This window comes from Odocoileus virginianus, chromosome 10 (genome assembly GCF_023699985.2).
Source record: "Odocoileus virginianus isolate 20LAN1187 ecotype Illinois chromosome 10, Ovbor_1.2, whole genome shotgun sequence".
Lineage (NCBI taxonomy): Eukaryota > Metazoa > Chordata > Mammalia > Artiodactyla > Cervidae > Odocoileus > Odocoileus virginianus.
In genome coordinates this window covers 22266255-22292170 of record NC_069683.1, presented here as the reverse complement: position 1 = coordinate 22292170, position 25916 = coordinate 22266255, and the positions used below count along the sequence as shown (strand labels likewise).

At 43.5% G+C, this 25916-nt stretch overlaps 1 protein-coding gene across 8 annotated transcripts in view; it reads left to right on the top strand.

Annotated features, from left to right (window-relative positions):
* Nucleotides 1–25916, top strand: part of PRR5L (proline rich 5 like) — a 160501-nt gene that overhangs the window by 10166 nt on the left and 124419 nt on the right. For 6 of the 8 annotated variants that reach the window (XM_070473173.1, XM_070473171.1, XM_070473163.1 and 3 more), the window contains exon 2: nucleotides 20815–21088. The exons of 1 other annotated variant lie outside the window; for it this stretch is intronic. The gene's annotated coding sequence lies outside the window, so the exon portion shown is untranslated. Of the gene's footprint in view, nucleotides 1–19386; nucleotides 19527–20814; nucleotides 21089–25916 lie in introns of all 8 variants that reach the window. One more of the 8 variants, XM_070473166.1, reaches the window with a different exon arrangement.

Here is a 25916-nt window from a genome sequence, read left to right as displayed (position 1 = left end):
GTGTGAGGGACTTGTAGGACAAGATATGAGACCACATCCCATCAGAGCAGCCCCTGGAACAGCATGTGTTAAATATAACTCAGGGAGGGGATGAACTGGAGATGTTTTGGTGAATTTCTTGAAACAGCCCAAATTCTAAGAACTTTTTTATGAAGTGTTCTCTGACCCATTCTCACTGAAACACTCTTCATGGCCAAGAAATTGCTACACCAAGTGTTTCATCATCAGTGCTCAAATATAGTAGAATGTAAGGGAAAGAGCACTGGGCATTAATTCCTGAGCCCTTCCAGTCTGCCTTGCATATGGGCAGAATGGCCACTGGTAGCTGGAGAAAGCCCTTAGGCAAAGAGATGCAGATGCCAGTCACTGAAAGCCAGGCCACTGTACCCTGAAATGGTACCTAAGAGAATGTGGGCAGGGAACCAACAGCATCAGCTACAGGTGGGAGGAGGGAGGAGGGAGGAGGTAGAATGCAGTGACCGAGTTTAGAAAAGGTGAGGGTGTTAGGACAAACCGAAAGGCAAGCAGATTGTCCTAATTCTCATTATTTTAGTGCTGGTCCCAATCTAAGGTGTGACTGTTGTTTTTAGTAAAGATCTGAAAGGGGTAAGAGAAGAAACATGTATCATTTCTTGGTGACAAATCCAGCACTGATGTGACATTTTCACAAATGCAGGCACACCTCTCTGGCTTGGATGGGGCGGTCGGGGGGCGGCGCTGGGGAAGTGAATGTCTTCATGGAGAGGACAATTGCTCAGCCCCTAATGGGCCCAGCCAGAGAGGCAAAGGAAAGACCTCCAGGCTTGGACTCCTCCTGAGTTGGTAGGCTAGACTGGGCTGAATGTTACATTATCTCAATAACCATCCCCCACCAATTATAGTTAAAAACTGCTTTATGTATAGATCGCGTAATTCAAGATGTCAGATTTTTTCCTGAGCTGAAGGGAAATGGAATTTTTAAAAATTAGTTATTTTGGGCTGTGCTGAGTCTTCATTGCTATGAGTGGGCTTTCTCTAGTTGCCATGCACAGGCTTCTCATTGAGGTGGCTTCTCTTATTGAGAAGCGTGGGCTCCAGAGCTCAGGCTCCAGTAGTTGTGGCACACGGGCTAGATGCTACACATCATGTGGGATCTTCCGGGACTGGGGATCAAACTCATGTCCCCTGCACTGGCAGGCAGAGTCTTAACCCCTGGATGACCAGGGAAGTCTGGAAATGGAATATTTGGGGAAAGGTGGACATGGCAGTCTCTCCTGGCATAGAAAGTTCTTCTTAGAGTGGGGCTTTTCCTGAATGCGTTTTGATTCTTTGCTCTGATACTTTGTAGTGGTGGTTCTTTGAAATTTGGAGATGGCCATCAGCCTCCTTATTTTTCATGGAGTTATAAAGAATTGAGATCTAGACACAAGGAGTCAAAGTGTCCATTTATGAACAGAAAAATAGAGAGAACATCAGAATGTCTTTTAATAGGAGGAAACTCAAGTAAGTATGACTCATCTGTAAATGGAATAGTATGCAGCTATAGAAAAGAATGAAGATGCTCTCTCTGACTATTCACAGGGCTAGAGCACCAAGAAAATGAGCAGGAGTGAGAAGGATTAATAACTACTGTTTGTAGTATCTTACATATGTTTGTGCAAATTTAGAAGGAAACACAAGAAAATGCAAATCAGTAGAATTAGGGGATGGAAACAGGGTGGGTAGGACCTGGGTGAGGGGACACATTTCACTGAATATTGAAACATGTACATAAAATCATACCTGGATATGTCTAGAGATAAATACAGTAGTCATTATGGATGAGAGAGTTGGACTCTCTCACACTGAGAATTGATGCTTTTGAACTGTGGTATTGGAGAAGACTTTTGAGAGTCCCTTGGACTGCAAGGAGATCAAACCAGTCAATCCTATAGGAAATCAGTTCTAAATATTCATGATGCTGTCCAAGAACTGATGCTGAAACTGAAACTCCAATACTTTGGCCACCTGATGAGAACTGACACATTGGAAAAGACCCTGATGTTGGGAAAGATTGAAGGCAGGAGGAGAAGAGGGCAACAGAGGAGGAGATGGCTGGATGGCATCACAGACTCAATGGACATGAGTTTGAGCAAACTCCGGGAGTTGGCGATGGCTGGGGAAGCCTGGTGTGCTGTAGTCCATGGGGTCACAAAGAGTCGGACACAACTGAGCAACTGAACTGAACTGTGAACTGAACTGATATCTAGAGATCTGGAGAATGACTCAAAGAGGGGAGGATATAGTTGCTTTGCCCCTCATCATAAGTCATCTGACTGCTTCTTCTCATCACTTTGGGAAAGGGAGAAGGGAAAGGGTAGGCGGGGCAATATGAGAAGGTACAGGTGAAGAATGTTCGGGGTGGGTGCTCTGCCTGCAGTGGAGAACACCTCCATCTGCTGATTCTCCCGTTGACGTGCTCCCTACAGTTCAGTCCGCTGGATGTGTCGGATACCGAGTGCACGTGTGCCGTCGCTCAGTCAAGTCCAATTCTTTGAGTCCCTGTGGACTGTGGCCCCCCCAGGCTCCTCTGTCCATGGGATTCTCCAGGCAAGAATAATGGAGTGGGTTGCCACGCGCTCCTCCAGGGGATCTTCCCAACCCAGGGATCGAACCCACTTCTCTTAAGTCCCTTGCATTGGTCACACCTGGTAAGCCCCTTGACACAGAGTAGGTACTCTGAAAAACGACTGCTAGGGTCAAACCAGCCAGAGTGCTGCAGAATCTGTTGGCACAGCTCTATATGATCACCTACTTGGGAGTTAATACAGGGTGATGGTTAGGAGCATGGGCTCCAACATCAGAATATACCCATGCTCAAGTCTTGGTGCTGCTAGATACTTAGGCTTGAGTACCTAAGTCCTCCCTCGATCCTGCCCTCCCTCATTAAACAGGAATAATACAAGCAGCGCCCTCACTGTTAGGAAGCCTCACACACAGGGTGCAGGGGACAGTGCCTGGCCCTTTGGTGGTGGTAGTGGTGGTGTGTGCGCCCCAAGTGGTGTCTGACTCTTTGTGACCCCCTGGACTGTAGCCCACCAGGCTCCTCTGTCCATGGGATTTCCCAGGCAAGAATACTGGAGTGGGTTGAAATTTCCTCTTCCAGGGGATTTTCCCGACCCAGGGATCAAAGTCTGCTCCATTGGCAGGCAGATTCTTTACCTCTGAGCCACCTGGGAAGCCCTCCTGGCCCATTACAGATGCTCAATTGCTTTGGGAGTTTATTTTTTACCAGTGCAGTCATTTTGTGTGTGTGTGTGTGTGTGTGTGTGTGTGGCCAGGAGCGCAGATCCTGACTCTCTATAGAATACAGAACGAAGTCTAGGGTTTCTCGCGTGGTCAGGACAGCCCACCCCTTCCTGACCGCACTGGCTGATACTGCAGCTGCGTTTCCCATCCAGCCTCCGAGGCGCTCTCCGGAGGAGCCTCTCTGCTGGCAGATGTGCCCTCTAGGATTCCAGAGGCAGCTCCAGATGCTGGCGTGCAGCTGTGCTCACGCAACACTCTATCAGTATTTATTCCCTGCATAATTGCTAGGTAAATGGCTTAATGTTACTGTGAAAATGACTCTAAAACTTAATGGTTCCCCTTAAAAGGAGAACCCTCATCCCACTTCTCAGCTGCACCAGTTAATCCGTCCTCCGTCTTCTTTCAGTCTCAGGGAAAGAAACAAAAGCTCCCCGGTTCACCCCAATGAGACACTCACGTGGCATCTTATCTGTGGTGATCTAGTCTTGATGGGGGAGGGATGGGAGAAAAAGTAAAGCCAGGGTAAGTCGTGATGTTGGGGATTTCCCACTCTTAAAATTGTTAATGTTTTTAAGATCCCATTTTTGTGACAGAAGTTTTAAGCCATACCAGTGTTTAAGAGTTAAGTGTGCTTTGGGTTTCAGAAACATTGAATACATCAGAAATGGTTTTGTGCTGGTCCCCGGGTTCTGGTGAGAGACATGTTTTGCATTGCTGTGTGGCTGCAGGCTGTCTCTGCCTCCTTTTGAAGCAGCAGATGAGCCAAGGACAGACAAGTCCTCCCTGCAGGTGTAATCAGACGGAGAAGACTGTTCTCAGCGTGGGGAGGAGCCTGGGCTCTGGACACCTGGCTTGCGAGTCTCATCCCATCCCTAGGGTCTTTTTTTTTAATGAACACCTCAGAATAGGGGCCCAGCAACAGCCAAGCATCAGTGACCTTACCCTCACTGCACGTTAAATCCACCTGAGGAAGAATACGAGCTGGAGTCTGGATACTGTCAACTCAGGAACCAGATATCGGAGGCTAGAGGGCCCTGCTGAGTTCTCTAGGCACTGTACTCCAGGCAGCATGTTCTGGGTGGTTTAGTATTTGTTCAGATCCTGGGCTCTGAAGCTGGAGTGTCTTGAGTTCAAGTCCCAGCCATGTTTCTTCATAGCTGCTGTGTGATGCGGACCCAGTTGCTTAACTTTTCTATGCCTCAATTTCTCTTCTGTAATTGTGAGGGGTGGATGAGTTATCCCACTCCAGTACTCTTGCCTGGAAAATTCCATGGATGGCGGAGCCTGGTAGGCTACAGTCCGCGAGGTCGCAAAGAGTCGGACATGACTGAGCGACCTCACTTTCTTTCTTTCTATAGTTCCGTTTGGAGAAGGAAATTGCAACCCACTCCAGTGTTCTTGCCTGGAGAATCCTGTGGATGGAGGGGCCTGGTGGGCTGCAGTCTATGGGGTTGCGAAGAGTAGGACACGGCTAAGCAACACAAACACACACACACACAGAGTAGTAAGTTTTCCTAGTAAGTAGTATAGAAGTTTAGTCTCAAACACCCTCTAAGAGTCTTTTTTCCCCCCTTATCTGTTGCCTGGCACTAAGGAGTACTTAATGCAGTACCAAAGAGTATAGTTGAATGGGGTAGCTGGCAAGAGGGAACTGAAATGCGCCCCCTGTAGATGCCTGTTGTAACCTGGATGGGTGTCAGTTGGCACCTTGGGCTGGGGTTCTTGCATCATATGAGCTGTCTCTGGTTTTGCTTTGCAGTAATCCGGCTCTTGGTGCCTAAGTTACCCTAACAAAAATCTCCTCACACATCTGCGAGCAAGGTGGACCTTACTGACAGCATCCTGGTGAGGTTTGTGAAGGGGATGGGAGTGTACGTTGAGTGCACGCACGCACACACACACACTCACCACTGCCACACCCACTTCTGCCTCAGGATTTCTTTCCTCCAGACTCCGTTCTTGGCTCCGCTTTAAGGTTTTCTGTTGGTGCCCTTTTCCCCACACCAGCTTCCAGGCTTGTTCTCTCTGTCTCTTAGGAACTTAAAATTCCTCACTTTTTTTTTTTTTGCTGCACCGGGTCTTACTTTTGGCACGCAGGATCTAGTTACATGGCCAGGGATCAAACCCAGGCCACCTGCATTGGGAGTTTGGAGTCTTAACCACTGGACTGCCAGTTCCTCACTATTTTTAATAAGCAGAGCCATTTGGCCCTGCCCCAGGTCCAGTGCATGAACTTACCCAATCAAGAGCATCAGAGCGCAACAACCCCAACTTGATTCATCGTATGAATCAAGATGTTGCTCTCCTAAAGGGGCATCAGAGCACTTTGTTGTTGTTCAGTCACTAAGTCATGTCCAACTCTTCGCAACCCCGGGAACTGCAGCACACCAGGCTTCTCTGTCCTCCACTATCTCCAGTTCAGTTCAGTTCAGTCCCTCAGTCGTGTCCAACTCTTTGTGACCCCATGGATTGGAGCACGCCAGGCCTCCCTGTCCATCACCAACTCCCAGAGTTTACTCAAACTCATGTCCATTGAGTCAGTGATGCCATCCAGCCATCTCATCCCCTGTCGTCCCCTTCTCCAGGAGTTCTGTCTCCAGGAATTTGTTTAAACACATGTCCATGGAGTTAGTGATGCTCTCTAATCATCCCATCCTCTGCCACCCCTTCTCCTCCTGCCCTCAATCTTTCCCAGCATCATGGTCTTTTCCAACAAGTCGGCTCTTCACGTCAGGTGGCCAAAGTACTGGAGTCTCAGCTTCAGTAACAGTCGTTCCAGTGAATACTCAGAGCTGATTTCCTTTAGGATTGACTGGTTTGATCTTGCAGTCCAAGGGACTCTCAAGAGTCTTCTCTAGCCCCACAATTTGAAAGCAACAATTCTTCAGCCTTCAACCTTCTTTATGGTCCAACTCTCACATCCGTGGACTTCCCCGGTGGCTTGGCTGTAAAGAATCTGCCTGTGATACAGGAGATGAGGGTTGGATCCCTGGTTCAGGAAGATTCCCTGGAGGAGAAAATGGCAACCCACTCCAATATTCTTCCCTGGAGAATTCCATGGACAGAGGAGCCTGGTGGGCTATAGTCCGTGGAGTCGCAGAGAGTGGGACACCACGGAGAGTGCATGGATGCACTCACATCTGTGCATCGTAGCATTCCAATGCCCATTGCTCTATCGGAAACCTACCACTCTGTTCTTCACTGGCTCTGTGATGGCAGGCAAGGTCCATGAGCTCTCTGAATCCCAGGATAATCACCTAAGAAATGAAGATACTGATAGGGCTAACGGAGCTGTTGTGAAGACAACGTGAAATCATGCCTGGCAAAACACAGAACGGTAAATGCCATCTATGCTTTTTGAATAAATCACATCCTAAACTCTCACAAAACATAACTGGGATTTCTCTCAGCAGAAAATGGGCATTGATAACTTTTTATGAGATGTGTATGTGCAATAAGAGCGCAAAGGATGAAACAGGGCTGTCTAGATGACACTCGGAAATTTTTCTGCAAGTTACTTAATCACTCTGCACATTAGTTTTCTCTGTTGTAATATGGGGATACTAACAGTACCTATTTATAGGGCTGTTGGGAAGATTAAATCAAATATGTGCTTAAAGACAAAGACTTGTGCAATTTAAAAGTTTAAGAAACTGTAGCTATTACTATTAAAAGCTTATGCCTTGAATCGAACTATTAGGCTGGGAAGGTATATTTGTCTTCTCTCCTGGTATAAAATTCACATTTGAAAAGTTCAGATGTATTGAGAAAATCCCAATGCTATTTTACAAAAGGCTTCAGTCAAGACAGAAATTGATTAATTTAAGCTGATAGCTCTGGCTTTAGAAATTTTAAATCATTACGCAATTCATAAACTTTCTAATGGTTCTCTCTTGATATTTAGTTTTGGAAATTGTAACTTCTTTGGGGGCTGTTAGCTTTATAGTCGTTTCCTTTCTGCAGCTACACATTAAGAAATAATTCTGGGCATGAGCCAATAGCCCAGCACTCCTGACCAGTGTTCCCTTTGATTTTGTGTAAATTGTGAGCAATTGGCCATTTTCCAAAAGCAACTCATTAGCAAGACAGAATATGCATGAGTATAGTTTAGTTTGGAATCAAATAAGGCTTGCAACAAATTTATTATGACATTGTAAAGGATATGCAAAACCAATCTGTGCTGTGGGGTAATTAGACATAAGTAGAGTTCACACAGATGACCGTAGTTACCTTACCGCCAAACTAGTCCTTTCAGGATTGGCTGCCAGAGAAGGGATGTGTCTGCTAGGAGCAGAAAGGAGCTTCGGGGCACCTGAGAATTTTCCTAAACCCAGAGCATCCAGATGTCTCTCCTCTGGGATGGGAGCTGGGGCACCTAAAAGTTTGTTGTTTAGGACAAGGATGTGATGAAATCAACCTCCTCCTGCCTCTTATAGTGGTTTGATTGCAAGGGAAGTTTATTAGTCTAGGCAGGGGTCAGCAAACTTTTTCTGTACAGAACCAGATAATAAATGTTATAGGCACTGAGGGCCATATGGATCTGCTGATACTTTTTAAGTTGACCTGTCTTTATACTTAGAAATGTCTCTTAATAGTAGGCCTCCTTGGTGGCTCAGATGGTAAAGAATCTGCCTGCAGTGTAGGAGACCTGTGCTCGATCCCTGGGTTGGGAAGATCCCCTGAAGAAGGAAATGGCAACCCACTTCAGTATTCTTGCATGGAGAATTCCATGGACAGAGGAGCCCAGTGGGCTACAGTCCATGGTGTAGCAACGAGTTGGACACAACTGAGCGACTATCACTTATTGAAGGGCAAAAGCAACCGTAGTCTATACATAGGCTAATTTCATACTGGCTATGTTCCAATAAAACTTTATTTGAAGAAACAGGTGATGGGCTGGATTTGGCCCTTGGGCTATAGCTGTGGGCTCCTGGACTAGGCTACGGCTCTGGGTAGAAACCTGGAAAAGAGAAGAACCCCAACCAACACCTTCCTGAAGTAGGCTTGCATCTGGGTAGGTGGACGAAGTAGGGTTGTGGGAACCCGGAGCAGGGGAAATCTCACAGCCCCTTTCCTCTCCCCCTCCTTCACAGGGTTTGCCTATCTCAGTGAAGGCAACCAGTGACAAAGGTGGTCCAGAACGGATAAGAGTGTGGAGACTGACTGGATCAGGTTTAAATCCTAGCACTCTCCTAATGTAGCTGTGGGCCCTGTGGCAAGTTTTTCTACCCTTCTGAGCCCATCTGTAAAATTAGGGTGATCAAACCTGTCTCAGAGTTCTGAGGGTTAAATGAACTTTGTGATGTAAATCATTTAGCATGCACAAAATGGTCTATATACTGTATTTTATGGACAGTTGAATGGAACCTGAAGACTGATTTGCCTTTAGTTGGTTTTTTTTTTTTTTTTTTTCATCTCTCATACTCAGCTGGTAAAGAATCCACCTGCAATGCAAGAGACCTGGGTTCGATCCCTGGGTTGGGAAGATCCCCTGAAGAAGGGAAAGGCTATTCACTCCAGTATTCTTGCCTGGAGAATTCCATGGACTGTATAGTCCATGGGGTTGCAAAGAGTCGGACAAAACTGAGCGACTTTCATTTTCACTTTCATACTGACTTCAGAATACAACTCCCTGTATTTAGGTCTATGTTTAGCATCGTTTGATTAGTCCACGTCATACCTACGAGTGGAGTTGCTGGGTCATAGGTTGTCTGTGTTCAGCTATGGTAGGTTCTAAACTGCTAAGTAGACACTAAGTAGGCCTCCAAAATAACTCTGCAGATTTGCATTCTCGGGCTTCCCTGGCAACTCAGGGGTAAAGAATCTGTCTGCCAATGCAGGAGACACAGGTTCGATCCCTGGGTCAGGAAGATCCCCTGGAAAAGGAAATGCAACCTACTCCAGTATTCTTGCCTGGGAAATCCCCTGGACAGAGGGGCCTGGTGAGCTATGGACCATTCAGCAACAAGAGTCGGACAGGACTGAGCGACTGAATATCAACAATATGTATTCCCATGAGACTTCTTATGAGCAGGTCAGCTGTTTATCATTTTGGTTTCTGGTTGTTTTCATTGGTGTCTCCCAAGTGAGGGAGGCATTTGTACGCTTTTCATATACTAATTAGCCATTTGAATACCCTCTTCTGGAAAGAGTCTGTTGAAGTTTCTTACTCATTTGCCAAAATTCTTCATGGAGTCTAGATATGAGAACTTTAGCTGTTATAGATGTTTTCTGATAAACTGAAGTCCCTGGTTTTTAATGTAGTTCTTTTTATCAATCTTTGTTTTATCTTTCTAAGTTCACTGATTTAAGTAAATTATTTGGTACTATTTTCACCACCTTGCTTAGGACACTACATACAGCTGATCCATACACACCAGTTAGGACTGTTGCATTAGCTAGCTAATTTCCTTCCAATCCTGAGATGTGATGAATCCATGAAACCCAGACAGCTGGGGTTCATCTGGGTTCGTTTACAGCACCTCTGGAAAGGGTGGATATGGACGTGTGGGGCTGCTGTCAGCTATGAGTCATTAAGGACAATGAGGGTGGAAGTTTTGGGGTGCTCAGGCCTGCACTAGGACAGGAGCGCAGGGACACATATGACATAAGCCGTATAGTGCGAAGGAGGTGAGGGCAACATGCACAGCCAAGGAGGTGTCCTGGATATCCAGAAAAGTGGAAAGGAATTAAGAGGGAATGGACCACAGGATACGTCAGAGAGAAGGGAAATGGAGGAAAAGGCAGAAAAGGAGGTTTAAATTTGGTAGCAAGTGTCAGAGACTCAAATATAACGAAAGAAGATGTTCTTGGGAGCTTGGCCTGTTGAGAACCGGTTTCCTTTAATTACCCTTCCTGCCGCACCCCCTCCACACCTTTTATCTTTTTACTAGAACAGTCCTGATGGTCCAAAATCATATAGCAATAACTTTTTAAATAATAGAAGCACTTAATACCCATCACTTTTTTCTCTCCTGATGGAAAATAAAATGGATTATTAACTCTCTAATAGGTACTATATGAAAAAAAAAAAAGGAGGAATAAAGGAAATTTAGAACCAGAAGCAAGCATTGTGAAGAATATATACATCCAATGTCAAGATTATAGACCTAGTCTAGCCTAAATCTCTTCTTTGCTTTGAGGATTCTGTGTAGGTCATATGGGAAGGTCCTTTCTATCAAATAGAACTCTTCTTTGCTGTGACTGAAAACCCAACTTGGAGGCTTCCATAATAAAAGGAAAATTTTGATCCTAATAACCAAAAAGTTTAGAGTGGATGCTGGCCTCCAGTAAGGCAATTTCTAGTAGCTCAAATGATGTCATTGAGGATTTTCTCCATATCTTCATTCTGCCTTTGTTATTGTGGACTTCATCCTTTGCTTAGATGCACACCTGCGTCTGCTGGCAGCTTCCTGCTCTTATCATGAGAACAACATTACTAACCCAGTTAGAGCCCTCAACCCACACTGGGCTCAGGAATACTGGGGATCTCTTCTAAAGTCTCCTGCTGAAGACCTAGGATTCTCATTGGTCCACATTGGGTCACGTGCTCATGCCACACCCAATCATGTGGCCTAGAGCCTAAGGCAGGCTAATTGTATCAGTCAGGATCCTTCATGGGACTGAGTGTGTGAAGCTGGTCCCACTCAAACTGCACGGCTGAGAAAGGGAGAGGGGTGGATTCTCCAGTGAAAGGAAGGGTGGTGATGCTGAAGGAGCATCAGAGACCAGCCATTAAACCTAGCAAGGGGACGGAGGGCTTCAGGGAAGCAAAGAACAGCCCAGTGATGCAGCAGCTAAAAGGCTAAGAAAGTGCAGCTGTCTTTGGTAACTGTTGGAGTCAGGAGACCGGGCTGGATTGTAGCTCCAAGGCTTAACACTTAAGTTATCCAGACTTTCTTTTTCTCAGATCCCTTATCTGTCCATTGTGGAAATGATGCCAGTGTTCTTGTGTAGTGGAGTAAATGAGAATATTTTCAGACAGTTTTTGGACAATATAAAAAAATTCATGGATGTGAGTGTATGGTGTTTTTACTATTAAGGATCATAGCAAGAATAAACAAATCTAAATAAGCACATCCATTTAAAGTTTGACTTCTGAAGCTAATATTTGTGCCAAGTAAAATCACTAGTGTTGATTATGATAAAATACTAACCACAAACATATATCAAGGGTTTACAATGTGCCAGGTACTGCTCTAAGCATTATTTCATTTAATCTTCAAACAACCTTGTGAGTTAAGCACCGTTATTGTCCCCATTTTACAGATCAGGAAATTAAGCCACAAAAAAGTAAACAATATCCTCCAGATAGCAATAATAGAGCTGGGATTCGAATCCGGGCAGCCTGTCTCTACAATCTGAACCCTGAACCACTATATTATCCATGGTAATAGTGTTGAAACCTACTGCTTTGAAAGTCAAATGGCAGAGCCAAATTTACCCACTCCATTTTGGGTGCTAACATATCTAATTATTCAAAATATATTAATAGACTTGTTTGCCTATGCAAATAAATCCCTAAATAAAAGCATTTATTATACTGGTATTTTTTCTTGTGGTGACTTGGTTCTCTAGTTTTAATCTGTTTATGTGTGTATGCATATCCCAAGGCAAAAGCATGTTATTTGTGGGATTACAGCTCATAGAATAGAGTTTAGAATCAAAAGACTAGAATTATAGTCACAGCTCAACCAGTTTCAAAGTGCTGACTCACTGGAAAAGACCCCACTGGACACAACTTAGCAACTGAACAACAACAATCAATTGTTCGCTATAACCATGTCCACATTTCTGTTTTCTCATTCGTAGAGACAGTGTCCCCTCCAGGGAGTGAGCATGGGGCCAAAATCAGATGTTCGAAGGACTGTTCTTTGAGAGTTTTCATAAACTGTATAGATCCAAGACATTTCTTAATTTTCTTATTAATAATGCCCCCAGAGACTGTGTTATCAATGAACTGTGTTCCATAGTAATGGCATTTAATATTTATCTGTATTTCCATCGTATTATGCTTTTACTTTTCCTTGGTGTCTGGCCCTCCTACGTGGCCTGATTTCTTCCTATGGAACTTTCTGGATTAGCTCTCAGCATGGCCTAATGGGTCACTTTACCTACTTTACCTACTTCAGGAGGTCACCTGAAGTCAGCGTAAACCAATGCTTTATTGAGCTCCTTGGGGGACAGTGGGCAGCCCATATAAGCCCACACATCTCTAGCCTCACAGGGCCTGACTGCAGCTTCTCACCACTGTTGGATTCACCCAAAAGTGTACATATATTTTATTTTCTTAAAATCACATACTGTTTCCCACCTTACCTGGTTTATCAGTTTTTCCACAGTGGATACTTGTGTGGTATTTTATTTGTTTGTTTGGTTTTTTTTTTGTTGTTGTTGTCTACTTACCATCTAATATCTATTTATTTGTGTTCTGGTAAAAGAAGTCTCCATAAGTTTTATGCTGTGCTGGAGCTGGTGAGTAAGAGCTGACTGTTAAGTATAAGCCAGTTGTCAAACATATCTGTTATTAAAAATTAACTTATATAAACATGCAATTAGTAACAAATGTTCCAAGTTCATCACTTCCTAATTATTTTGCTACATTTTGTTATCATCTTAGCCCTTGAAATATTTATGTCTGTGGCGTTTATTGTGGAAATACTATTTAATGGCTTGCTACCGTGCATCTGCTCCCAACTCTGCATTGGAAGTCAGCTATGATAGGAGTACTGACGCTAGAAAGTGAAGTCTCTCTGACTTATTGGACTCTTTGCAACCCCATAGTCTGTAGCCTGCCAGGCTCCTCTGTCCTTGGGACTCTCAGGCAAGAATACTGGAGTGGGTTGCCATTTCCTCCTCCAGGGGATCTTCCCAACCCAGGGATGGAACTCAGGTCTCCTGCATTGCAGGAAGATTCTTTACCATCTGAGCCACCAGGTAAGACATTCAGCAAATCTGGCAAATTAGGGCTTCTCATATCCCTACAGAATCCTTGTTTACCCCATCCTCAGCTTCAGGGGGTGAATCTTTATTGACTTAAAACAATCAGTAAGCCCCGCTCCTCTGCCCGTAGGGAAAAGCTGACTTGGGCCAATGAGTTGCTGACCCAAGACTTTTATTTGCCTCTGGAGGGAATAAACTGTTGTCCCTGCTTGGGCTACAACTGCAAGGAGAAAGCTAATCCAAGAATGAAGCTAATACATGGAGGAAAGCAGGCAGAAGCTAAGAGATGGAAGGTCTGGATTTTGGAAATATCATCAAGCCCCTCGATCAAGCCACTGGGCTTTGATTCCACCCAAATCAGAGATCGGCAGCCTTTTCCTGTAAAGGGCCTGCTCGAAAAGCTTTCTGTCAGAGCTTCTCATCTCTGCTACTACAGTGTAAAAACCATAGAGAGTACATACACCAATGGGTGTAACTGGGCTACAATAAAACTATTTACAAGAGTAGGTGGTGAGCAGGATTTGGCCCAAGAGCAATAGTTTGCAGATCCCTCACCTAAGGCACTAAATTCTTTTTTGCTTAAGTATATTTGGCTTGAGTTTCTAACACTTGTAACTGAAAAAGCCTTAACTAATCAAGGTCCACAGATTCTAAACTCCACAAATTGACTCTGAATTCCTTAAAGAAAAACAGAGATTTATTAGAAAAATAAATGGTAGCCCAAATTTAAATTCCCAGGAGAGAGATTCCCATTGTTCTAGCTCAAATCACATGTCCAAGGGAGGGAGACTTTTGCCAGTCCTTCAAGACCACATGCAGGGCGAAGGGGTGGTTTCTACAGCGAAAATCAGGGGTCTATTATCAGATGAACAGGCCCTGGAGGCTTGATCTGCTCCATTAAGACAGGGAAAAGTTCCCAAATTAAGCACATTCAGCAGATGCCCCCTCTGTCATTAACATGCTGTGTTGCCCTGGGCCAGAGATGAAACTTCTCTGAGCCTTAATCTTCCAGTAATAAAAGAATGTGATGAACCAGGAGTCTTTAAGGGCTCACCGAGTGTCAAGTTTTGGTGGTTCTTTCCATATATCAATGATCTTGCCTGTTAATCTCTGACTTAATACTCTGTGCCCTGTGGTTCACCTTTTTGCATAATCACGAGCTGATGGAGCTCCCTCCTGTTACTTAATTTCTGTGTATATGAATTTCCTCATCTGTTATTGGCCCCACCCTGGAAAGTGGTGTAAGGATTAAATTGATATATGCTTAGAAGGCAGTGTGTGTACTTGTTCAAGGTGGGGCTTTGGAGTTAGATTGTGTGCTAAATCACTTCAGTCATTTCCAACTTTTTATGACCCTATGGACTATAGCCCGCCAGGCTCCTCTGTCCATGGGATTCTCCAGGCAAGAATATTGGAGTGGATTGCCATGCCCTCCTCCAGGGGATCTTCCTGACCCAGAGATCGAACCCACGTCTCTTATGTCTTCTGCACTGGCAGGCAGGTTCTTTACCACTAATGCCACCTGGAAAGCCCCTGGAGTTAGACTAGCAGGACCCAATTGTCCTTTAGCCTTTTTTACTGTAGTACTGAGCAGGTTATTTAAACTCTTGGAATCTTTGTTTCCTTATCTGTAAAAGTGCGAAATTTGTAGAACCCTTTTCACAGGAGTGTTGTGTAGATTAAATGAGCTATTGCATATGATACACTTAGTACAGAGCTTGGCCAAAGATAATCTGTAAAGAGTAATTGTTTATTATGTTTGCTTAATATGATTTTATTCCATTTTTAGAAATAAGTTCCCAATAGAAAATTCCTCCTGCTTCTTATTTTTCTTATTATGAAATTTTCCAAAAGTAATTCTTTGGATTTTGATGCTGTAGGTTGCTTTGGGGGCTTCCCTGGTGCCTCAGACAGTAAAGAATCCACCTGCAACACAGGAGACCGGGGTTCAATCCCTGAATTGGGAGATCCCCTGGAGGAGGAAATAACAACCTGCTTCAGTATTCTTGCCTGGAGAATCCCATGGACAGAGCAGCCTGGTGGGCTACAGTCCATAGGATCACAAAGAATCGGACATGACTGAAGCAACTGAGCAAGCAAGCATGCACGCCGTCGGTTGCCTTCAGTTCTTTCTCCAAACTTACGAAAGCAATCCATGCCTTTAAAAAAAATATTGATTTTCTAACCATTAGAGAAGGATACTTCCAGTTAAAATAACAGATTGATATGAGAAAGGGCATTTATTGGCCCATGTAATTGCAAAGTCATCTAAGGCTTAATACAGCACTCAAAAACGTCGCCAAAGATTATTTTCTTCCTCTCACTATACTCTGTGTCCTGTGAGGACAGTTTCATGTTAAAACGATCACAAATCATGGCCAGAAGATGGTTTCCAATAGATCCAGGGGCCACATGCTTCCTCTACTGCATCCTTCAGAAAGAGAAAAGGTCTTCTCTGGTGGCTTTCTCAGAAAAACAAGCAAGTTGCTTTCCCGTAAGCGTCTATCGCCCTCATGCGTGTGTTCAGTCATGTCCAACTCTTTGTAGCCTCCTGGACCACAGCCCACCAGGCTCCTCTGTCCATAGGATTTTCCAGGCAAGAATACTGGAGTGGGTTGTCATTTCCTCCTGTACAGGATCTTCCCGACCCAGGGATTGAACCCACGTCTCTGGGTTCTCCTGCACTGGCAGGTGGGTTCTTTACTAGTAGCGCCTCCTGGGAAGAAGCCCTGTAACTAATGTCTTTTCAAGCCTCATTTGCCCAGATGAGGTCTTGATCTCATACCTGAGAGAAATCATGCCTCAGAGGTTTTGCCCATCACTAGCCAAATATGACCCAGCTCTGAAGCTGCCTGACTGCACACGGAGGATGCAAAAAGAGGCAGGCCCCAGGGAGCTTATGCCAGGACTGACGGATAAGCACAGAACACCAGTTCGTGCCCACCTCCTCTGTTATGATCCTCTGTGTTGTTTCTGAGTCTCTGTATTCATTTGCTAGGGCTCCCATAACAAAGAACCATACATGAGATGGTTTAAACAACAGAAATCAATTTCCTCCCAATTCTGGAGGCTAAAGATCCAAGATCAAGGTGATGGCAGGGTTGGTTTCTTCTGAGGCCTCACTCCTTGGCTGGCAGGGAACTTCTTTCTCCCTGTGTTTTCACCTGTTCTTTCCTCTGTGTATGTTTGGTCCTAATCTCTTCTTCTTATGAGGATGCCAGTTACATTAGATTAGGACTTACCCTAAGAACGTCATTTTACCTTTACCTCTTAAAAGACTTTGTGTTCAATATGGTCACATTTTGAGGTCCTAGGGATTAGGACTTCTACATATGAGTTTGGTGGTGGGAGTGAGGGACACAATTCAGCCCGTAACAATTCCCAACTTCCAAGATTACTCTTCAAAATAAGTTTTAACCATTTTTAATGGTTTGTGACATATCTATAGTTTCATAATTATTCCAAAAACATTCTTTGACATGAACCTATTCTGACTTTGCCTAAGAGATTATGGCAGTTGTTTTATTCATGATATATAACAGCCAGGAAATGTTTCATGCAACTGATAATTTCACCTTGGAAAAGTTTTAAGGTAGGTGTTACCAGTAATTTGGGTTCCTATTTTTAAAAGGTAAAACACACCAATATACCCAACATTAATTCTTGGTGAATCTCTCAAAATGAATTGATAATAAATATAATCCCAGAAAATGGAATGATTTAACATAATGGTTTATTAATAAATATTGGTGGTTTAGTTGTTAAGTCGTGTCCAACTCTTGCAACCCCATGGACCGTAGCCAGCCAGACTCCTCTGCCCATGGGGTCCTCCAGGCAAGAATACTGAAGTGGGTTGCCATTTCTTTCTCCAGGGCACCTTTCCAACCCAGGAATCAAACATGGGTCTCCTGCATTGCAGGTAGATTCTTTTCCACCACCAACATAATGGTTTAGAGTAAACCGTCACAGCTATTATTTTCATCTGCCTAACATACTTTGGTATACCATTTCTTTGGGAAATTTTCTCTACTGCACATGACCTTTGGATATTTGAGTCAAATCATTGCCTACCCAACCCGCCACTGAGAACCTCCTGCCTCATCACGGATTTAAACAGGTGGTTGCATCCTTGGGACAAGGTGATTGTCCATCCTTGAAGGACTGGATACATGACTCATGTCAGAAAAACTCATGTTAGCTGGATGTTAGGGATTGGAGGGGCAGGGTGGTCATCCTGTTGTGGGTTGGACTGAGTCCCAACAAAAAGATATATTGAAGCTCTAATCCCTGATATCTGTGAACATGACCTTATTTGGAAATATGGTTTTTACAGGTACAATCAAACTAAGGTAAGGTCATCGTTGGTTAGGGTGGGCCCTAATCTGACCGGTGTCCTTTTAAGAAGAGAAAAGAGACAGAGACACATGAGGACAGCCCCAAATGAGGATGGAAGCAGAGGCTGGAGTGATGCCATAAGCAAGTAGAGTCTACAAGCCAAGAAACACTTGAGGATTACCAAAAGGACCAGAAGCTGAGAAAGACACGGGGCAGATTCTCCCCAAGGGCCCTCAGAGAGAGCATGTCCATGTGGACCCCTTGATTTCTGGCGTCTTCCTGCCAGAACTGTGAGAAACTAAAGTTCTGTTATTTTAAGCAATCCAGTTTGTGGTATTTTGTTACGGAAGCCTTAGGAAATACATACTCTTTCCATTCTCTCATTTCCTTTGGCCATGCTTCGAGGCAAGTGGCATCTTGGTTCCTTGACCAGGCATCAAATCCATGCCCTCAACAATGGAAGCACAGAGTCTTAACTACTGGTTCACCAGGGGAGCCCCTCTTTTTAGAATTTTAGAAAAACATAAAAAATTTTAAAGGAGAAAATAAACCATCTACATCCTCACTATTTAGAAAAAATCATTATGACTTTTGAGATACGTCTTTTCATTTTCTCTAGAAAAGCAAAAATCTGATTATAGGGAACCAGTTTTTTACCTTTTTCAACTATTATAGACATTTTCTATGTTAGTATTTTTCAGCAACATCATTTTTCATGACAGCATAATATGCCAACACATTTCTTCACCCTGAGTTATTTAACTCACTTTTTACTGATAGTCATTTTAATTGTTTTCTGTGTTCTGACATTATAACACCCCCACTCGAACAAATATCCTTTTAGTGATCTTTACACATATCTGGAATTACTTCCTTAGGATGAATTTCAATGAGTGCATTGTTGACATTAGCAAAAATGACAATTTTTTTAACAGAGTAAACACTTTTATTACTTTGGATATATATACCAAACTGCTTTCCAAAATGTTTGTATTAATTTACACCTCTGGAAGTGATGTATGCCATTTTATTTTACTTTTAATTATTTAAAATATCAAGCATGCAAAATTCAAATACTATTGTGAACCCTCATGTCTCTATTACCTAACTTAAATAATCATCATTTTGCTATTCTAGTACAATCTGCATCCCCTTTTCCCAAATTATACATTATTTTTTCTTTCCTGATATGAAGTAAATTATAGATGTTATAGCTTTGCATAGGGCTTCCCTGACAGATCAGTTGGTAAAAAAAAAAAAAAAAAAAATTCTCATTTTTGAAAATGTCAATAATACACTCATGGAAATCCATCCTGAGGAAATAATATCAGATATGTGTAAAGATCACTAAAAGGATATTTGTCCGGGGCCGGGGTGGGGGGGGGGTAGTTATGATGTCAGAACACAGAAAACAATTAAAATGACTATCAGTAAAAAGTGAGTTAAATATAGTTTTTCATCCATAAATCCTTTAGAATGCTATTGGAGAATAGCAAAGAACAAAAACACTCCAACTCAAACCAATAACACACACAATTAATACAATCCATTCAACTTCCTCATATTTAAAAATATTTTAATAGTTGCTTTATTGGAATCAAGATCCAAACCAAAGTTGCACTTGGTAGATCAACAGGTTGATCTACCTCTTGTGTTTTTTAATCGTTAACAGTTTCCCTTGTCCTCTCTTTCCCACTTCCTCCCCCCTTCCCCCAAATTCCATTTATTTGAAGTCCCTGGTTCAATCACTTATCCTATATGACTCATTTAGATCCTATTCCTCATTTGACTGACCATACCCCTTGGGGTAACATCCTCCTCTGTCCCCCATCTCCCCACCAGGTGGCAGGTGGTCCTGGATCCTTTATACTGTTCCTCTTAAAGTTGCTAAGCTCTTGAAATGAGTTCTTAAATGTCCCCTGGAAAGACTGGAACTATTTAAAGAATCTAAACCATCCTTAAGGACCCAATTAAATGCCAGGGTAAGTGATTGTTAAAACCTTGCTTTAGTTAGGAGCAATAAAAATAAAACCCTGTTATCTCGTCTGGGTAAATTCCTCTAGAGACCAGTGGAAGATGAAATACAGAGGTGGTATGAAGTCTTTAAGATATAAGCCAAAGTCATTCTATATTTACTGAGTTTGTTTTCTAACTCTGTTCTCCACAGCTGGATCCATCGGATAAACAGCAGAATGATGGTAATACAGATAGCTATCCATTTAATACCACCCGCAAGACAGTTTCAATTTCAATCAATCTTTTGGGGAAAAAAATACTTTTCTTCTGCACTCTTTATGCTCAGCATTTGGAGCTCTACAAATTAATCTGACACAATATAGATTAGCAAGAGAAAGGGCAAATTTTTATTCTCATGTGGGAGTTCACAGAAAAATGTGACTCAAGGAGGCGCAATTTGGAGTTTGTAAACCAACTTAAGAGAGGACAAGGAGGAAGAAAGGGGCATTTATGGAAAAACAAACAACATTTAGAAAAGATAAATGGGCCCTTAGGAATTACTCGAGAGAGATGATCTCTTTGTAATCATGTGAATTTAGATAATTTCTTATCCTGGTGCCAACTTCTCATCTCCAGTGATGGGAGTCAGTCTTCCCTGGTTGTGATTCCCTGGGGGCAGAGGTTTATGAAAATTTAATTCTTTGGGAAATTTCCCCTTGTATGCAGATAAGGGGAATTCAGAACAAAGACTCTTCACAATGGTATATTCCAGATCCCTTCATTTATCCCATCTGAAACCTCCCTAGAAGCTTCACAGATAAGGAGCTGAGTTACTAATAGAGCGGCTCATATCCCACTAGCCCAGCCTGTCAGTCCCGGGAGCAGATCAGTCCAGTTTGACAGTTCTGTGTCATTTCAGGAGGTGATGCTGTAGAGAGAAGTAAGGCCAAAAGTAGGCCTTTATTATGGCTTCCCGGGTGGCGCGGTGGTAAAGAATCCACCTGCCAATGCAGGAAACAAAAGAGACGTGAGTTCCATCCCTGGAATGGGAAGATCCCCTGGAGAAGGAAACGGTAACCCACTCCAGTACTCTTGCCTGGGAAATCCCATAGACAGAGAAGCCTGGTGGGCTAGAGCCCATGGGGTCACAAAGAGATGGACACGGCTAAGCAACTAAACAACAGCAAATGGTGCAAGCAATCAGACATTTAATGAGGAGCATTTCTATGGAAACAGAAGAAAAGCAAAGTTTAATGATTGGAACTGACTGCAGAACCCATCTTTTTCCCCTTTCTTTTCTTCTCTTCTCTGCAGTTTTCTTCTTAATCCAGAGTACAGCCAGTTTAGATTTCTAAATATTGAGCTCAAAATATCTCTGGGTAGTAGTGTGAAGATGGCAGCCAGCAATGTCATGGTCATGGCTATTCCCCAGAGGGGACCATGGAAGATGCGGCGTTCTGGTGAACTTTCTGAGTGCTGCACACTGTTGTGGTGATAAATCTTTCGAAGTAATGTCAGGTCGTCCAGTTCAGCGTGCAGGGCTTTGGAAAAAGGACATCTTAGCCCTCAGTGATGCCAAGGCAAGAAGGTAAGAGAAAAATTGGAAACATTAATTACTGACAAAATGTGTGAGATAGCAGGATCCCATTTACAAAGTGGAGAAATAGGCTCAAAGACAATGAACAGAACTAGAATCTGATAACCCACAAGAAAGGATTATAGTTTTTCACTGAAACATAAAATTTCTCTCTACATTCACTCCCATTCTGATCAAAGACAATCAAAATAAAGCTCACTCTTATTTTCAAAATAAGAAAGAGGCTGGGGAGCAGCATGCTTTAACATATTTGTGTTTTTCATTTAATTGGGGAGACAAGACCGTGTTGATTTACCTGAGGGACAATCCAGATACAGTATGGTCTACTTAAGTGGAAGCTTTGGCAGGATAATTATAGGATATTAATAAATTCAGAAAAACAAGTTCTCCATAGGGCAACTCTTGGTCTGTCAACTAGATAATAAACAAATGTGAAAGCCACTTTTCTTTATAAATATTCTCTTATTCAAAGTGTCCTTGCTAGTTAATCCAAATGGTGGATTTTCTTTTGTCCATGCCTGTATTCCCAGCATCTAGCACAGTGTGGGGCACATAACAGGTGTAATATAACAACCCATGAATGAATGAGTATCATCTCTCATTTAATGCTTACAGCAACTCTAGCACATAAACTATTATCCCCAATTGTCATGTAGGTGAAGAAGGAGCCAGGGCACAGAGGACTTAAATAACTTGCCAAAGGTTGCAGAACTGGTAATTGAAGGAGCCAGGATTTAAACCCAGGAAGTCTAACTCAGGAGCCTCCTTTAAAAATATTATATGCTAGTACAGCCACTATGGAGAACAGCGTGCAGATTCCTTAAAAAACTGGAAATAGAACTGCCATATGACCCAGCAATCCCACTTCTGGGCATACACACCGAGGAAACCAGATCTGAAAGAGACACATGTACCCCAATGTTCATCGCAGCACTGCTTATAATAGCCAGGACATGGAAGCAACCTAGATGCCCATCAGCAGACGAATGGATAAGAAAGCTGTGGTACATATACACAATGGAATATTACTCAGCCATTAAAAAGAATACATTTGAATCAGTTCTAATGAGGTGGATGAAACTGGAGCCTATTATACAGAGTGAAGTAAGCCAGAAAGAAAAACACCAATACAGTATACTAACGCATATATATGGAATTTAGAAAGATGGTAACAATAACCCTGCATCATCCAGGCAAGAATATTATTAGTCCTGTTTCTCTGGATAATTCAACTAATACACTCATTTGTTCATTCTGCCTAAACTACTGTATTAACTAGAGAAGGAAATGGCAACCCACTCCAGTATTCCTCTCTGGAGAATTCCATGGACGGAGGAGGCTGGCAGGCTACAGTGCATGGGGTTGCAGTCGGACATGACTGAGCAACATTTACTTACTTACTTACTCACTTACTGCATTAATCTCCTCTCTGAGCTTTCAGCCTTTGGGTTCCCTTTCCTTCCATCCCTATTGCATAGCTGCTTCCAGACTATTCTGGGTTGTATACTCCATACCAAATATTCATCTTGCTGTTAGTGTTAGTTGATCAGTTGTGTCTGACTCTTTGCAATCCCATGGACTATAGCCCACTAGGCTCCTCTGTCCATGGGATTCTCCAGGCAAGAATGCTGGAGTGGGTTGTCATTTCCTTCTCCAGGGGATCTTCCTGACCCAGGGATCAAACCTGGGTCTCCTGCGATGCCGGTGGACTCTTTGCTATCTGAGCCACCAGGGAATCTTGTTACTCACCAAAATTTTCCAATGGTTGCCTGATATCCCAGGGTAAAGCATAACGTCTTTGACTTGTGTATCAGTTAGGATTAGGTTTGGCTGCATGTTAAAATAGACCCAAATAACAGTGACTTAAACAGTAAAGTTTATTTCTCTCTTTAGTAGCCATTCAGAGGTAGAATATAGGAGGCTGATGAGGGAGATTGGTTCTTTCCTTCCTTCCTGCCAAAAGCCTTAGCATTTTGCCTCTAGAGCTAGGATGGCTGCTAAAGCTCCAGCCATTGTGTCAACATCCCAGAATTTAAATCTCATTAAGTCTCACTGACCTCAACTAAAATCAGAATCTAGTCATAGGGCTGCACACAGCTACCACTGAGTCTGAGAAGTGACGTATCAATATATTTAGTGAATAAACTAAGAATTTTGTTTAAAAAGAAGGAGAGACATCTAGCAATCTCCACCATAGCTTGGCTTTGAAGGCCTTCTTCAATAAAGTGCCAATCCAGCTTTCCAGATTTCCTTCACCTACTAACTGTTCTGACCACTCTGCCCCTGTCAAATTCCTTTGCTCGCTGTCCCTGAAACACACCTAGCACTTCGTCACCATCTCCATTTACTCAGCCCTCTTGGAACGTGTTTTTGCTTCATAGCCAAGCCACACCTTTGTTTCCTTGAGACTTTCCCCTGACTGCTTGCATCTGAGTTGATTTCTTCTGAAACTGAATATTCAGTGGAATTGTATTTGACTCTTTCAGATATTCACACCCTTCTGCTTCAGATTGCCCTTCTTTTGATGACTTGAGCAGTATTCATCTTTCATGGTTAATTTTTTACATAGTTAGGTCTTGCTTCTCCCTGCCACTCCCTGAGGACAGGAGACCCTTATTCAATGAACACTGTGCTCCAAGTTGGGGATTTAGTAGTAAGAAAGATTTAGGGCCTGTCCTTGGTGTCCTAATATTTCCCATGGAGCCCGGATTTAAAACTCAGACCCATTAAGTGCTTCATAACTCTCTATTGCTTTGTGTGTAATAAAAGCTAATATTTATTTAAATGATGGTTACTTATATTAATAATAATATTTATTGAGTAATTTTGATGTGGTAGGTCCTATGCTAACTTTTCACACATATCACTTCATTTCCTTCTAATGCAGCTGTCACTGCAGAATGGAGGGGACCAAAACCATGTAGCTTCCATGAAATACAGAAGTGAATGAATTGCTTTTATTGCATCCAAAGTAGGATTTGACAATCAAAAAGGACAGAGGACAGGGGTGAGCAGCTGGGACTTGAATGGTCAGTGGTAGGTTAGCAGTGCTGAGCCCAGGGGCACTCAGTGGGGAAAAGGCATCCCAGTCTAAGTAAGCTTCCTGCTGGGATAGTGGCAGATAAAGTCCAGATGGTGAGTGGCTATTTACAGGATGCAGTAATTTTGCAAATAAAAATGAGGCACAGAGAAGTAAAGTTACTTGTTCAAAGTCACATAGCTAAAAGTGGGTTGGAGCCAGGATGTAATCCACAAAGCTTGATGCCTGAGGCCAGGCTCTTGGTCCTGTGTTAAGATGGTGACTGGAAAGTAAGGTAAGTCTGGTGATTCGAAGATTTAGTGACATCCTGTAAGTAGCCACCCACATTCTGGACTTTATCTGCCACCCTGTCCCAGCAGGAAGCTTGCCTAGACTGGGATGCCTTTTCCCTACTGAGTGCCCCTGGGCTGGGCACTGCCAACCTACCACTGCCCATTTGAGTCTCAGATGCTCGCCCCATCCCCTGTCCTTCGTTTTGATTGTCAAATCCTACTTTGGATGCAATAAAAGCAATTCATCCACCTCCGTATTTCCTGGAAGCTGCATGGCTCTGGTCCCCTCCATTCTGCAGGGACAGCATGGAGTAAGCAGAGGCTGCCGTCTGCAGGCCCCCAGCTGCATCAGACCCACTGACTGTCCTGTGCAGCCCAGCATCTCATGTTTTTTAAATTCATCATCAGCATTCACAACTTAGAAGATGTCACACAAAGTCTGGACGGGGGGCTTCTTTTGAAAAACTGGAAGATTTTGGCAACACTGGGTCTATATGCCCACAGGTTCAGGCTGTCTAGTTCAGATGGAGCACTTTCTGTCTAAATTGGCATAGCATCCCCCTTCCTATTACCCAGACACCTTTATCCACATTAATTTTCCTTACCAGCCAGCAGCACATGGCACAGGTATGTGGCACTATATGTCAGACTCTGAACTAAGGGCTTCACCTTTCGTTGTCACAGTCACCTTTGGAAGAGGTACTGTTACTGACCCCATTCTACAGATGAGAACACGAAGGTCCATACTAAAAGTAGTGTCAGCGCTGGACCTCTTAGCAAGGCATTCCAGCCCTGCAGTCTTAGCTTTTAAACACCACCTGCTGTCTCTCACTTTAGGAATTGAGATTTCTGTCCCTGCTCCAAAGGGGGAAGTGGGAGAGGGGGGAGCGGGGAGGGAACCTGGTCCCTGTGCAGCCTAAAGTCGACACATGGAAAATCCAAACCCACAGAGCTCATTTCCTATACAAATAACAAGCCATCAGGGAAAGGCTGCTTTTCCTCATTGCTCTGAACAAAACTAACCTTGCCCCAAAGGAAATCAGGGCGTAGAAAGAAACCAGTGAGCACCTGCCAGGATCTTTGGGGCCACCTAAGAGCCTGCTGTGGTGGAGAGTTTTCCCGTATCTCCTTTTCCCTCCCTTCTTGGAACACGGAGAATTAATTAATTCTATTAAGCCTCCATCCAACTCTCACTTGAAACGTTAGCTCATGAACAAGTGTAATCCATCTCAATCCTGATTGTCTCCCAGGGAGGGAGGTGAGGATGAAATATAATGACTTCAGCCTTTGTGAAGGTGTCCGCCGTGGTCGCCCAGCCTGCCTGAGCCCCGCCGTGCTGCGGATCCACAGGGAGATGAATGGAGCCTGAAGCACAGAGAGAAATTAATTTCCTTAGGTTAGCTGCCTGACAGGCTTGCAAAAGAGCCCTCTTCAAAGGCTTTGAGGCAGAGGCAGGGGAAGAACGGCTGGTTCAGATGGTTGATGTCCGTCTCGAGACCCACCCAGG